Source organism: Aegilops tauschii, chromosome 2 (genome assembly GCF_002575655.3).
Source record: "Aegilops tauschii subsp. strangulata cultivar AL8/78 chromosome 2, Aet v6.0, whole genome shotgun sequence".
Taxonomy (NCBI): Eukaryota; Viridiplantae; Streptophyta; class Magnoliopsida; order Poales; family Poaceae; genus Aegilops; species Aegilops tauschii.
The window spans coordinates 409,385,932-409,403,471 of NC_053036.3; positions in this window are offsets into that span (position 1 = coordinate 409,385,932).

A 17,540-nucleotide genomic window follows, 5' to 3' on the forward strand; every position below is an offset into this window, starting at 1 on the left:
ACCACATACTATTTCCCATAACAACTCTAGCGTCACCGAACCTTAAGTGTGTAGACCCTACGGGTTCGGGAACCATGCAGACATGACCGAGATACCTCTCCGGCCAATAACCAATAGCGGGATCTGTATACCCATATTGGCTCCCACATGTTCCATGATGATCTCATCGGATGAACCACAATGTCGGGGATTCAATCAATCCTGTATACAATTCCCTTTGTCTATCGGTATGTTACTAGCCCGAGATTCGATCGTCGGTATCCCTATACCTTGTTCAATCTCGTTACTGGCAAGTGTCTTTACTCGTTCTGTAACGCATGATCCCGTGACTAACTCCTTAGTCACACTGAGCTCATTATGATGATGCATTACCGAGTGGGCCCAGAGATACCTCTCCGTCATACAGAGTGACAAATCCCAGTCTCGATTTGTGCCAACTCAACAGATACTTTCGGAGATACCTGTAGTGCACCTTTATAGCCACCCAGTTACGTTGTGACGTTTGGTACACCCAAAGCATTCCTACGGTATCCGGGAGTTCCACAATCTCATGGTCTAAGGAAATGATACTTGACATTAGAAAAGCTCTTAGCAAACGAACTACACGATCTTGTGCTATGCTTAGGATTGGGTCTTGTCCATCACATCATTCTCCTAATGATGTGATCCCGTTATCAATGACATCCAATGTCCATGGTCAGGAAACCATAACCATCTATTGATCAACGAGCTAGTCAACTAGAGGCTTACTAGGGACATGTCGTGGTCTATGTATTCACACATGTATTACGGTTTCCAGTTAATACAATTATAGCATGAACAAAGGACAATTATCATGAACAAGGAAATACAATAATAACCATTTTATTATTGCCTCTAGGGCATATTTCCAACAATATAGTCCGGCTGTCCGAGGACCCCCTAATCCAGGACTCCCTCACCTGGCGTCTGGCTCCTGGACTCCGCAATACTTCCTTTTGCGCTTTCCAAAAACCTCGTGGGCTTTCCCCTTTGGCCCACATAAAGTGTTCTCGTGCCCAAACATTTCGGGAAACATCCGGAACCCCTTCCGATGGATTCTAGAACCTTTCCGGAGATCAAACACTACTATCCACATATCAATCTTTACTTCCGGACCATTCCGGAGTTCCTCGTCATATCCGTGATCTCATCCAAAACTCTGAACAACATTCGGTCACCAACATACATAACTCGTAGTACTATATCGTCAACGAACGTTAAGCGTGCGGACCCTACGGGTTCGAGAACTATGTAGACATGACCGAGACACCTCTCTGGTCAATAACCAATAGCGGAACCTGGATGCCCATATTGGCTCCTACATATTCGACGAAGATCTTTATCGGTCAGACCGCATAACAACATACGTTGTTCCCTTTGTCATCGGTATGCTGCTTGCCCGAGATTCAATCGTCGGTATCTCAATACCTAGTTCAATCTCGTTACCGGCAAGTCTCTTTACTCGTTCCATAATACATCATCCCGCAACTAACTCATTAGTTACAATGCTTGCAAGGCTTATAGTGATGTGCATTACCGAGTGGGCCCAGAGATACCTCTCCGACAATCGGAGTGACAAATCCTAATCTCGAAATACGCCAACCCAACAAGTACCTTCGGAGACACCTGTAGAGCACCTTTATAATCACCCAGTTACGTTGTGACATTTGGTAGCACACAAAGTGTTCCTCCGGTAAACGGGAGTTGCATAATCTCATAGTCATAGGAACATGTATAAGTCATGAAGAAAGCAATAGCAGAATACTAAACAATCAGGTGCTAAGCTAACGGAATGGGTCAAGTCAATCACATCATTCTCCTAATGATGTGATCCCGTTAATCAAATGACAACTCATGTCTTTGGCTAGGAAACATAACCATCTTTGATCAACGAGCTAGTCAAGTAGAGGCATACTAGTGACACTCTGTTTGTCTATGTATTCACACATGTATCATGTTTTCGGTTAATACAATTCTAGCATGAATAATAAACATTTATCATGATATAAGGAAATAAATAATAACTTTATTATTGCCTCTAGGGCATATTTCCTTCAGTCTCCCACTTGCACTAGAGTCAATAATCTAGTTCACATCGCCATGTCATTTAACATCAATGGTTCACATCTTTATGTGGTTAACACCCATAGTTCACATCGACATGTGACCAACACCCAAAGGGTTTACTAGAGTCAGTAATCTAGTTCACATCGCTATGTGATTAACACCCAAAGAGTACTAAGGTGTGATCATGTTTTGCTTGTGAGATAATTTTAGTCAACGGGTCTGTCACATTCAGATCCGTAAGTATTTTGCAAATTTCTATGTTTACAATGCTCTGCACAGAACTACTCTAGCTTATAGCTCCCACTTTCAATCTGTATCTAGATCGAGACTTAGAGTCATCCAGATCGGTGTCAAAGCTTGCATCGACGTAACCATTTACGACGAACCTTTTGTCACCTCCATAATCGAGAAACATATCCTTATTCCATTAAGGATAATTTTGACCGTTGTTCAACGATCTACTCCTAGATCAGTATTGTACTCCCTTGCCAAACTTAGTGTAGGGTATACAATAGATCTGGTACACAGCATGGCATACTTTATATAACCTATGGCTGAGGCATAGGGAATGACTTTCATTCTCTTTCTATCTTATGTCGTGGTCGGGGTTTGAGTCTTACTCAATTTCACACCTTGTAACACAAGCAAGAACTCTTTCTTTGACTGTTCCATTTTGAGCTACTTCAAAATCTTTTCAAGGTATGTAATCATTGAAAAAACTTATCAAGCGTCTTGATCTATCTCTATAGATCTTGATGCTCAATATGTAAGCAGCTTTACCGAAGTCTTTCTTTGAAAAACTCCTTTCAAATACTCTTTTATGCTTTCTAGAAAATTCTACATTATTTCCGATCAACAATATGTCATTCACATATATTTATCAAAAATGTTGTAGTGCTCCCACTCACTTTCTTGTAAATACAGGCTTCACCGCAAATCTTTATAAAACTATATGCTTTGATCGACTCATCAAAGCGTATATTCCAACTCCGAGATGCTTGCACCAGTCCATAAATGGATCGCTGGAGCTTGCACATTTTGTTAGCACCTTTAGGATCGACAAAACCTTCTGGTTGCATCATATACAACTCTTCTTTAAGAAATCCATTAAAGAATGTAGTTTTGACATCCATTTGCCAGATTTCATAAAATGTGGCATTTTGCTAACATGATTCGGACAGACTTAAGCATCGCTACGAGTGAGAAAATCTCATCGTAGTCAACACCTTGAACTTTGTCAAAACCTTTTTCGACAAGTCTAGCTTTGTAGATAGTTGTTGGAAATATGCCCTAGAGGCAATAATAAATGGTTATTATTATATTTCTTTGTTCATGGTAATTGTCTATTATTCATGCTATAATTGTATTGTCCGGAAATCGTAATACATGTGTGAATACATAGACCACAACCTGTCCCTAGTAAGCCTCTAGTTGACTAGCTCGTTGATCAACAGATAGTCATGGTTTCCTGACTATGGACATTAGATGTCATTGATAACGGGATCACATCATTAGGAGAATGATGTGATGGACAAGACCCAATCCTAAGCATAGCATAAAAGATCGTGTAGTTTCGTTTGCTAGAGCTTTTCCAATGTCAAGTATCTTTTCCTTAGACCATGAGATCGTGCAACTCCCGGATACCGTAGGAGTGCTTTGGGTGTGCCAAACGTCACAATGTAACTGGGTGACTATAAAGGTGCACTACGGGTATCTCCGAAAGTGTCTGTTGGGTTGGCATGGATCGAGACTGGGATTTGTCACTCTGTGTGACGGAGAGGTATCTCTGGGCCCACTCGGTAATGCATCATCATAATGAGCTCAATATGACTAAGGCGTTAGTCACGGGATCATGCATTGCGGTACGAGTAAAGAGACTTGCCGGTAACGAGATTGAACAAGGTATTGGGATACCGACGATCGAATCTCGGGCAAGTAACATACCGATTGACAAAGGGAATTGCATACGGATTGATTGAATCCTCGACACCGTGGTTCATCCGATGAGATCATCATGGAGAATGTGGGAGCCAACATGGGTATCCAGATCCCGCTGTTGGTTATTGACCGGAGAGGCGTCTCGGTCATGTCTGCATGTCTCCCGAACCCGTAGGGTCTACACACTTAAGGTCCGGTGACGCTAGGGTTGTAGAGATATATGTATGCGGAAACCCGAAAGTTGTTCGGAGTCCCGGATGAGATCCCGGACGTCACGAGAGGTTCCGGAATGGTCCGGAGGTGAAGAATTATATATAGGAAGTCCAGTTTCGGCCACCGGGAAAGTTTCGGGGGTTACCGGTATTGTACCGGGACCACCGGAAGGGTCCCGGAGGTCCACCGGTTGGGGCCACCTATCCCGGAGGGCCCCGTGGGCTGAAAGTGGAAGGGAACCAGCCCTTAGTGGGCTGGGGCGCCCCCTTGGGCCTTCCCCCATGCGCCTAGGGTTGGGAACCCTAGGGGGGAGCTTTCCCCCTTGCCTTGGGGGGCAAGGCAACCCCTTCCCCCCACTTGGCCGCCGCCCCCCTTGGAGATCTGATCTCCCAAGGGCTGGCGCCCCCCAGGGGTCCTATAAATAGTGGGGGGGGGAGGAGGGCAGCAAGACACAGCCTTGGGCGCCTCCCTCCTCCCCTGCAACACCTCTCTCTCTCTCGCGGAAGCTTGGCGAAGCCCTGCCGGAGACCCGCTACATCCACCACCACGCCGTCGTGCTGCTGGATCTCCATCAACCTCTCCTTCCCCCTTGCTGGATCAAGAAGGAGGAGACGTCGCTGCACCGTACGTCGGTTGAACGCGGAGGTGCCGTCCGTTCGGCACTCGGTCATCGGTGATTTGGATCACGGCGAGTACGACTCCGTCATCCACGTTCATTGGAACGCTTCCGCTCGCGATCTACAAGGGTATGTAGATGCACTCCTTTCCCCTCGTTGCTAGTAGACTCCATAGATGCATCTTGGTAAGCGTAGGAAAATTTTAAATTATGCTACGATTACCAACAATAGTAACAGTACTATCAGCGTCCATCTTCCTCTTGAAGATCCATTTATTTTTCTATGGCTTGCCGATCATCGGGCAAGTCAATCAAAGTCCACACTTTGTTCTCATACATGGATCCCATCTCAGATTTCATGGCCTCAAGCCATTTTGTGGAATCTGGGCTCACCATCGCTTCTTCATAGTTCGTAGGTTCATCATGGTCTAGTAACATGAGTTCCAGAACAGGATTACCGTACCACTCTGGTGCGGATCTTACTCTGGTTGACCTACGAGGTTCGGTAGTAACTTGATCTGAAGCTTCATGATCATCATCTTTAGCTTCCTCACTGATTGGTGTAGGTGTCACAGAAACCGGTTTCTGTGATGAACTACTTTCCAATAAGGGAGCAGGTACAGTTACCTCATCAAGTTCTACTTTCCTCACACTCACTTCTTTCAAGAGAAACTCCTTCTCTAGAAAGAATCCACTCTTAGCAACGAATTTGCCTTCGGATCTATGCTAGAAGGTGTACCCAACTGTCTCCTTTGGGTATCTTATGAAGATGCATTTCTCCGATTTGGGTTTGAGCTTATCAGGATGAAACCTTTTCACATAAGTATCGCAACCCCAAACTTTAAGAAACGACAACTTTGGTTTCTTGCCAAACCACAGTTCATACGGTGTTGTCTCAACGGATTTAGATGGTGCCCTATTTAACGTGAATGCAGCTGCCTCTAATGCATAACCCCAAAACGATAGTGGTAAATCGGTAAGAGACATCATAGATTGCACCATATCAAATAAAGTACGGTTACGATGTTCGGACACACCATTATGATGTGGTGTTCCAGGTGGCATGAGTTTGTGAAACTATTTCACATTGTCTTAACTGAAGGCCAAACTCGTAACTCAAATATTCGTCTCTGCGATCAAATCGTAGAAATTTTATTTTCTTGTTACGATGATTTTCCACTTCACTCTGAAATTATATGAACTTTTCAAATGTTTCAGACTTATGTTTCATCATGTAGATATACCCATATCTGCTCAAATCATCTATGAAGTTCAGAAAATAACGATACCCGCCGCGAGCCTCAACACTCATCGGATCACATACATCAGTATATTATTTCCAATAAGTCAGTTGCTCGCTCCATTGTTCCGGAGAACGGAGTCTTAGTCATCTTGCCCATAAGGCATGGTTCGCAAGCATCAAGTGATTCATAATCAAGTGATTCCAAAATCCCATCAGCATGGAGTTTCTTCATGCGCTTTACACCAATATGACCTAAACGGCAGTGCCACAAACAAGTTGCACTATCATTATTAACATTGCATCTTTTGGCTTCAATATTATGAATATGTGTATCACTACGATCGGGATCCAACAAACCATTTTCATTGGGTGTATGACCATAGAAGGTTTTATTCATGTAAACAGAATAACAAGTATTCTCTAACTTAAATGAATAACCGTATTGCATTAAACATGATCAAATCATATTCATGCTCAACGCAAACACCAAATAACATTTATTTAGGTTCAACACTAATCCCGAAAGTATAGGGAGTGTGCGATGATGATCATATCAATCTTGGAACTACTTCCAACGCACATCGTCACTTCACCCTTAACTAGTTTCTGTTTATTCTGCAACTCCCGTTTCGAGTTACTACTCTTAGCAACTGAACTAGTATCGAATACCGCGGGGTTGCTATAAACACTAGTAAAGTGCACATCAATAACTTGTATATTAAATATACCTTTGTTCACTTTGCCATCCTTCTTATCCGCCAAATACTTGGGGCAGTTCCGCTTCCAGTGACCAGTCCCTTTGCAGTAGAAGCACTTAGTCTCAGGCTTAGGTCCAGACTTGGGCTTCTTCACTTGAGCAGCAACTTGCTTGCCGTTCTTCTTGAAGTTCCCCTTCTTCCCTTTGCCCTTTTCTAGAAACTAGTGGTCTTGTTAACCATCAACACTTGATGCTTTTCTTGATTTCTACCTTCGTCGATTTCAGCATCACGAAAAGCTTGGGAATCGTTTCCGTTATCCCTTGCATATTATAGTTCATCACGAAGTTCTAGTAACTTGGTGATGGTGACTAGAGAATTCTGTCAATCACTATTTTATCTGGAAGATTAACTCCCACTTGATTCAAGCGATTGTAGTACCCAGACAATCTGAGCACATGCTCACTGCTTGAGCTATTCTCCTCCATCTATTAGCTATAGAACTTGTTGGAGACTTCATATCTCTCAACTCGGGTATTTGCTTGAAATATTAACTTCAACTCCTGGAACATCTCATATGGTCCATGACGTTCAAAACGTCTTTGAAGTCCCGATTCTAAGCCGTCAAGCATGGTGCACTAAACTATCAAGTAGTCATCATATTGAGCTAGCCAAACATTCATAACGTCTGCATCTGCTCCTGCAATAGGCCTGTCACCTAGCGGTGCATCAAGGACATAATTCTTCTGTGCAGCAATGAGGATAAACCTCAGATCACGGATCCAATCTGCATCGTTGCTACTAACATCTTTCAACTTAGTTTTCTCTAGGAACATATCAAAATTAAACGGGGAGCAACATCGCGAGCTATTGATCTACAACATAGATATGCTAATACTACCAGGACTAAGTTCATGATAAATTAAAGTTCAATTAATCAAATTACTTAAGAACTCCCACTTAGATAGACATCCCTCGAGTCATCTAAATGATCACGGATCCAAATCAACTAAACCATGTCCGATCATCACGTGAGATGGAGTAGTTTCAATGGTGAACATCACTATGTTGATCATATCTACTATATGATTCACGCTCGACCTTTCAGTCTAACTGTTCCGAGGCCATATCTGCATATGCTAGGCTCGTCAAGTTTAACCTGAGTATTCCGCGTGTGCAACTGTTTTGCACCCGTTGTATTTGAACGTAGAGCTTATCACACCGATCATCACGTGGTGTCTCAGCACGAAGAACTTTCGCAACGGTGCATACTCAGGGAGAACACTTATACCTTGAAATTTTAGTAAGGGATCATCTTATAAAGCTACCGCCGAACTAAGCAAAATAAGATGTATAAAAGATAAACATCACATTCAATCAAAATATGTGACATGATATGGCCATGATCATCTTGCGCCTTCGATCTCCATCTCCAAAGTATCGTCAAGATCTCTATTGTTACCGGCATGACACCATGATCTCCATCATCTTGATCTCTATCAACGTGTCGTCACATGATCGTCTCACCAACTATTGCTCTTGCAACTATTGCTATCGCATAGCGATAAAGTAAAGCAATTATTTGGCACTTGCATCTTATGCAATAAAGAGACAACCATAAGGCTTCTGCCAGTTGCCGATAACTTCAACAAAACATGATCATCTTATACAACAACTTATATCTCATCATGTCTTGACCATATCACATCACAACATGCCCTGCAAAAACAAGTTAGATGTCCTCTACTTTGTTGTTGCAAGTTTTACGTGGCTGCTACGGGCTGAGCAAGAACCGTTCTTACCTACGCATCAAAACCACAACGATAGTTCGTCAAGTTAGTGCTGTTTTAACCTTCTCAAGGACCGGGCGTAGCCACACTCGGTTCAACTAAAGTTGGAGAAACTGACACCCGCCAGCCACCTGTGTGCAAAGCACGTCGGTAGAACCAGTCTCGCGTAAGCGTACGCGTAATGTCGGTCCGGGCCGCTTCATCCAACAATACCGCCGAACCAAAGTATGACATGTTGGTAAGCAGTATGACTTGTATCGCCCACAACTCACCTGTGTTCTACTCGTGCATATTACATCAACGCATAAAACCAGGCTCTGATACCACTGTTGGGGAACGTAGTAATTTCAAAAAAATTCCTACGCACACGCATGATCATGGTGATGCATAGCAACGAGAGGGGAGAGTGTTGTCTACGTACCCTTGTAGACCATAAGCGGAAGCGTTTTATCAACGCAGTTGATGTAGTCGTACGTCTTCATGATCCGACCGATCCAAGTACCGAACGCATGGCACCTCCAAGTTCTGCACACGTTCAGCTCGATGACGTCCTCGCCTTCTCGATCCAGCAAGAGGGGCGAAGTAGTAGATGAGTTCCGGCAGCATGACGGCGTGGTGATGGTGTTGGTGAAGAACAATCTCCGTAGGGCTTTGCCAAAGCACTACGAAAACTATGACGGAGGTTAAACTAGAGGGGACGGGGTTGCCGGCACACGGCTTGGTGTTTCTTGATGTGTCTTGGGTGCTAGCCCTACCCCTCTATTTATATGTTGAGCCTTGGGGTCGAAACTTGGAGTAAAAGCCTCCACAAAGTCGGTTTCACCCGAAAGGCAAGTGTCCTTCTCAGACTCCAGGGCCAGACGCAAGGGTTCCTGACGTCTGGACCCAGACGCCAGGGACCCTGGCGTCTGGCCCCTGGACTCCGCAAAACTTCCTTTTGCACTTTCCAAAAACCTCGTGGGCTTTCCCCTTTGGCCCAGATAAAGTGTTCTCGTGCCCAAACATTTCGGGAAACATCCGGAACCCCTTTCGATGGATTTCGGAACCTTTCCGGAGATCAAACACCACTATCCACATATCAATATTTACTTCCGGACCATTCCGGAGTTCCTCGTCATATCCGTGATCTCATCCAAAACTCCGAACAACATTCGGTCACCAACATACATAACTCATAGTACTATATCGTCAATGAACGTTAAGCGTGCGGACCCTACGGGCCCAGAGATACCTCTCCGACAATCGGAGTGACAAATCCTAATCTCGAAATACGCCAACCCAACAAGTACCTTCGGAGACACCTGTAGAGCACCTTTATAATCACCCAGTTACGTTGTGATGTTTGGTTGCACACAAAGTGTTCCTCCGGTAAACGGGAGTTGCATAATCTCATAGTCATAGGAACATGTATAAGTCATGAAGAAAGCAATATATAGCAACATACTAAATGATCAAGTGCTAAGCTAACGGAATGGGTCAAGTCAATCACATTATTCTCCTAATAATGTGATCCCGTTAATCAAATGCAACTCATGTCCATGGCTAGGAAACTTAACAATCTTCGATTAACGAGCTAGTCAAGTAGAGGCATACTAGTGACACTATGTTTGTCTATGTATTCACACATGTATTATGTTTCCGGTTAATACAATTCTAGCATGAATAATAAACATTTATCATGATATGAGGAAATAAATAATAACTTTATTATTGCCTCTAGGGCATATTTCCTTCAGTCTCCCACTTGCACTAGACTCAATAATCTAGATTACACAGTAATGATTCTAACACCCATGGAGTTTTGGTGCTGATCATGTTTTGCTCGTGGAAGAGGCTTAGTCAATGGGTCTGCAACATTCAGATCCGTATGTATCTTGAAAATCTCTATGTATCCCACCTGGACTTGGTCCCCGATGGAATTGAAGCATCTCTTGATGTGCTTGATCCTCTTGTGAAATGTGGATTCCTTTGCGAAGGCAATTGCACCAGTATTGTCACAAAAGATTTTCATTGGACCCGATGCACTAGGTATGACACCTAGATCAGATATGAACTCCTTCATCCAGACTCCTTCATTTGCTGCTTCCGAAGCAGCTATGTACTCCGCTTCACACGTAGATCCCGCCACGACGCTTTGTTTAGAACTGCACCAACTGACAGCTCCACCATTCAATGTAAACACGTATCCGGTTTGTGATTTAGAATCGTCTGGATCAGTGTCAAAGCTTGCATCGACATAACCATTTACGACTAGCTCTTTGTCACCTCCATAAAAGAGAAACATATCCTTAGTCCTTTTCAGGTATTTCAGGATGTTCTTGACCGATGTCCGGTGATCCACTCCTGGATTACTTTGGTACCTCCCTGCTAGGCTAATAGCAAGACACACATCAGGTCTGGTACACAACATTGCATACATGATAGAGCCTATGGCTGAAGCATAGGGACCATCTTTCATTTTCTCTCTATCTTCTGAAGTGGTCAGGCATTGAGTCTGACTCAACTTCACACCTTGTAATATAGGAAAGAACCCTTTCTTTGCTTGATCCATTTTGAACTTTTTCAAAACTTTGTCAAGGTATGTGCTTTGTGAAAGTCCTATCAAGCGTCTTCATCTATCTCTATAGATCTTGATTCCTAATATGTAAGCAGGCTTACCGAGGTCTTTCATTGAAAAACTTTTATTCAAGTATCCTTTTATGCTATCCAGAAATTCTATATCATTTCCAATCAGTAATATGTCATCCACATATAATATCAGAAATGCTACAGAGCTCCCACTCACTTTCTTGTAAATACAGGCTTCTCCAAAGGTCTGTATAAAACCATATGCTTTGATCCACTATCAAAACGTTTATTCCAACTCCGAGAGGCTTGCACCAGTCCATAAATGGATAGCTGGAGCTTGCACACTTTGTTAGCTCCCTTTGGATCGACAAAACCTTCTGGTTGCATCATACACAACTCTTCTTCCAGAAATCCATTCAGGAATGCAGTTTTGACATCCATTTGCCAAATTTCATAATCATAAAATGCAGCAATTGCTAACATGATTCGAACAGACTTAAGCATCGCTATGGGTGAGAAAGTCTCATCGTAGTCAATCCCTTGAACTTGTTGAAAACCTTTTGCAACAAGTCGAGCTTTATAGACAGTAACATTACCGTCAGCGTCAGTCTTCTTCTTGAAGATCCATTTATTCTCAATGGCTTGCCGATCATCGGGCAAGTCAACCAAAGTCCATACTTTGTTCTCATACATGGATCCCATCTCAGATTTAATGGCCTCAAGCCATTTTGCGGAATCTGGGCTCACCATTGCTTCTTCATAGTTCGTAGGTTCACCTTGGTCAAGTAACATAAACTCCAGAATAGTGTTACCGTACCACTCTGGTGAGGATCTTACTCTGGTTGACCTACGAGGTTCAGTAGTAACTTGATCTGAGGTTTCATGATCGATATCATTAGCTTCCTCACTAATTGGTGTAGGTGTCACAGGAACCGGTTTTTGTGATGAACTACTTTCCAATAAGGGAGCAGGTACAGTTACCTCACCAAGTTCTACTTTCCTCCCACTCACTTCTTTCGAGAGAAACTCCTTCTCTAGAAAGGATCCATTCTTGACAACGAATGTCTTGCGGATCTGTGATAGAAGGTGTACCCAACAGTTTCCTTTGGGTATCCTATGAAGACACATTTCTGCGATTTGGGTTCGAGCTTATCAGGTTGAAGCTTTTTCACATAAGCATCGCAGCCCCAAACTTTAAGAAACGACAACTTTGGTTTCTTGCCAAACCACAGTTCATAAGGCGTCGTCTGAACGGATTTTGATGGTGCCCTATTTAACGTGAATGCAGCCGTCTCTAAAGCATAACCCCAAAACGATAGCGGTAAATTAGTAAGAGACATCATAGATCGCACCATATCTAGTAAAGTACGATTACAACATTCGGACACACCATTATGCTGTGGTGTTCCAGGTGGCGTGAGTTGCGAAACTATTCCGCATTGTTTCAAATGTAGACCAAACTTGTAACTCAAATATTCTCCTCCACGATCAGATTTTAGAAACTTTATTTTCTTGTTACGATGATTTTCCACTTCACTCTGAAATTCTTTGAACTTTTCAAATGTTTCAGACTTATGTTTCATTAAATAGATATACCCATATCTGCTCAAATCATATGTGAAGGTGAGAAAATAACGATACCCGCCGCGAGCCTCAACATTCATTGGACCACATACATCAGTATGTATGATCTAAAAACAAATCAGTTGCTCGCTCCATAGTTCCGGAGAACGGCGTTTTAGTCATCTTGCCCATGAGGCATGGTTCGCAAGTACCAAGTGATTCATAATCATGTGATTCCAAAAGTCCATCAGTATGGAGTTTCTTCATGCGCTTTACACCAATATGACCAAAACGGCAGTGCCACAAATAAGTTGCACTATCATTATCAACTCTGCATCTTTTGGCTTCAACATTATGAATATGTGTACTACTACTATCGAGATTCAACAAAAATAGACCACTCTTCAAGGGTGCATGACCATAAAAGATATTACTCATATAAATAGAACAACCATTATTCTCAGATTTAAATGAATAACCGTCTTGCATCAAACAAGATCCAGATATAATGTTCATGCTCAACGCTGGCACCAAATAACAATTATTCATGTCTAAAACTAATCCCGAAGGTAGATGTAGAGGTAGCGTGCCGACGGCGATCACATCGACTTTGGAACCATTTCCCACGTGCATCGTCACCTCGTCCTTAGCCAGTCTTCGCTTAATCCGTAGTCCCTGTTTCGAGTTGCAAATATTAGCAACAGAACCAGTATCAAATACCCAGGTGCTACTGCAAGCTCTAGTAAGGTACACATCAATAACATGTATATCACATACACCTTTGTTCACCTTGCCATCCTTCTTATCCGCCAAATACTTGGGGCAGTTCCCCTTCCAGTGTCCAGTCTGCTTGCAGTAGAAGCACTCAGTCTCAGGCTTAGGTCAAGCCTTGGGTTTCTTCTCTTGAGCAACAACTTGTTTGCTGTTCTTCTTGAAGTTCCCCTTCTTCTTCCCTTTGCCCTTTGTCTTGAAACTGGTGGTCTTGTTGACCATCAACACTTGATGCTCCTTTTTGATTTCTACCTCCGCGGCCTTTAGCATTGAGAAGAGCTCGGGAATTGTCTTATCCATCCCTTGCATATTATAGTTCATCACGAAGCTCTTGTAGCTTGGTGGCAGTGATTGAAGAATTCTGTCAATGACACTATCATCCGGAAGATTAACTCCCAGCTGAATCTAGTGATTGTTATACCCAGACATTTTGAGTATATGTTCACTGACAGAACTATTCTCGTCCATCTTACAGCTGTAGAACTTATTCGAGACTTCATATCTCTCAATCTGGACATTTGCTTGAAATATTAAGTTCAACTCCTGGAACATCTCATATGCTCCATGACGTTCAAAACGTCATTGAAGTCCCGGTTCTAAGCCATAAAGCATGGCACACTGAACTATTGAGTAGTCATCAGCTTTGCTCCGCCAGACGTTCTTAACGTCGTCAGTTGCATCTGCAGCAGGCCTGGCACCCAGCGGTGCTTCCAGGATGTAATTCTTCTGTGCAGCAATGAGGATAATCCTCAAGTTACGGACCCAGTCCGTATAATTGCTACCATCATCTTTCAACTTTGCTTTCTCAAGGAACGCATTAAAATTCAACGGAACAACAACACGGGCCATCTATCTACAATCAACATAGACAAGCAAAATACTATCAGGTACTAAGTTCATGATAAATTTAAGTTCATTTAATTATTTTACTTAAAAACTCCCACTTAGATAGACATCCCTCTAATAATCTAAGTTATTGTTTATTTCCTTATATCATGATAAATGTTTATTATTCATGCTAGAATTGTATTAACCGGAAACATAATACTTGTGTGAATACATAGACAAATAGAGTGTCACTAGTATGCCTCTACTTGACTAGCTCCTTGATCAAAGTTGGTTATGTTTCCTAGCCATAGACATGAGTTGTCATTTGATTAATGGGATCACATCATTAGGAGAATGATGTGATTGACTTGACCCATTCCGTTAGCTTAACACTCGATCGTTTAGTATGTTGCTATTGCTTTCTTCATGACTTATACATGTTCCTATGACTATGAGATTATGCAACTCCTATTTACCGGAGGAACACTTTGTGTGCTACCAAACGTCACAACGTAACTGGGTGATTATAAAGGTGCTCTACAGGTGTCTCTGAAGGTACTTTTTGGGTTGGCGTATTTCGAGATTAGGATTTGTCACTCCGATTGTCGGAGAGGTATCTCTGGGCCCTCTCGGTAATGCACATCACTTAGGCCTTGCAAGCATTGCAACTAATGAGTTAGTTGTGGGATGATGTATTACGGAACGAGTAAAGAGACTTGCCGGTAACGAGATTGAACTAGGTATTGAGATACCAACGATCGAATCTCGGGCAAGTAACATACCGATGACAAAGGGAACAACGTATGTTGTTATGCGGTCTGACCGATATAGATCTTCGTAGAATATGTGGGAGCCAATATGAGCATCCAGGTTCCGCTATTGGTTATTGACCGGAGACGTGTCTCGGTCATGTCTACATAGTTCTCGAACCCGTAGGGTCCACACGCTTAACGTTTCGATGACAGTTATATTATGAATTTATATGTTTTGATGTACCGAAGGTTGTTCGGAGTCCCGGATGTGATCACGGACATGACGAGGAGTCTCGAAATGGTCGAGGCATGAAGATTGATATATTGGAAGCCTATATTTGGATATCGGAAGTGTTCCGGGTGAAATCGGGATTTTACCGGAGTACCGAGGGGTTACCGGAACCCCCCGAAGGCTTAATGGGCCATAGTGGGCCTTTGTGGAGAAGAGGAGAGGCGGCCAGGGCAGGGACGTGCCCCTCCCCCTAGTCCGAATAGGACAAGGAGAGGGGGGCGGCGCCTTTCCTTCCTCTCTCCCTCCTCTTTCCCCCTCCACTCCTAATCCAACTAGGAAAAGGGAGGGAGTCATACTCAGGTGGGAGTAGGACTCCACCTGGCGCGCCCCTCCTGGCCGGCCGCACCTCCCCCCTTGCTCCTCTATATACGGGGGCAGGGGGCACCCTAGAGACACAACAATTGATCGTTTGATCTTTTAGCTGTGTGCGGTGCCCCCCTCCACAATAGTCCACCTCGATAATACTGTAGCGGTGCTTAGGCGAAGGCCTGCGTCGGTAGAACATCATCATCGTCACCACACCATCGTGCTGACGAAACTCTCCCTCAGCACTCGGCTGGATCGGAGTTCGATGGACGTCATCGGGCTGAACGTGTGATGAACTCGGAGGTGCCGTGTGTTCGGTACTTGATCGGTCGGATCGTGAAGATGTACGACTACATCAACCACGTTGTGCTAACGCTTCCGCTTTCGGTCTACGAGGGTAGGTGGACAACACTCTCCCCTCTCGTTGCTATGCATCACCATGATCCTGCGTGTGAATAGGAATTTTTTTGAAATTACTGCGTTCCCCAACAGTGGCATCCAAGCCAGGTTTTATGCGTTGATGTTGCATGCACGAGTAGAACACAAGTGAGTTGTGGGCGATATAAGTCATACTGCTTACCAGCATGTCATACTTTGGTTCGGCGGTATTGTTGGATGAAGCGGCCCAGACTGACATTACGCATACGCTTACGCGAGACTGGTTCTACCGACGTGCTTTGCACACAGGTGGCTGGCGGGTGTCAGTTTCTCCAACTTTAGTTGAACTGAGTGTGGCTACGCCCGGTCCTTGCGAAGTCTAAAACAACACCAACTTGACAAAATATCATTGTGGTTTTGATGCGTAGGTAAGAACGGTTCTTGCTAAGCTCGTAGCAGCCACGTAAAATTTGCAACAACAAAGTAGAGGACGTCTAACTTGTTTTTGCAGGGCATGTTGTGATGTGATATGGTCAAGACATGATGCTAAATTTTATTGTATGAGATGATCATGTTTTGTAACCGAGTTATCGGCAACTGGCAGGAGCCATATGGTTGTCGCTTTATCGTATGCAATGCAATCGCCCTGTAATGCTTTACTTTATCACTAAGCGGTAGCGATAGTCGTAGAAGCATAAGATTGGCGAGACGACAACGATGCTACGATGAAGATCAAGGTGTCGCGCCGGTGACGATGGTGATCATGACGGTGCTTCGGAGATGGAGATCACAAGCACAAGATGATGATGGCCATATCATATCACTTATATTGATTGCATGTGATGTTTATCTTTTATGCATCTTATCTTGCTTTGATTGACGGTAGCATTATAAGATGATCCCTCACTAAATTATCAAAGTATAAGTGTTCTCCCTGAGAATGAACCATTGCGAAAGTTCTTTGTGCTGAGACACCACGTGATGATCGGGTGTGATAGGTTCTACGTTCAAATACAACGGGTGCAAAACAGTTGCACACGCGGAATACTCATGTTAAGCTTGACGAGTTTAGCATATAACAGATATGGCCTCGGAACACGGAGACCGAAAGGTCGAGCGTGAATCATATAGTAGATATGATCAACATAGTGATGTTCACCGTTGAAACTACTCCATCTCACGTGATGATCGGAGATGGTTTAGTTGATATGGATCACGTGATCACTTAGAGGATTAGAGGGATGTTTATCTAAGTGGGAGTTTAAGTAATATGATTAATTGAACTTAAATTTATCATGAACTTAGTACCTGATAGTATCTTGCTTGTCTATATTGATTGTAGATAGATGGCCTGTGCTGTTGTTCCGTTGAATTTTAACGCGTTCCTTGAGAAAGCAAAGTTGAAAGATGATGGTAGCAATTACACAGACTGGGTCTGTGCTGCACAAAAGAATTACATCCTGGAAGCACCGCTAGGTGTACCACCTGCGCCAGCAACT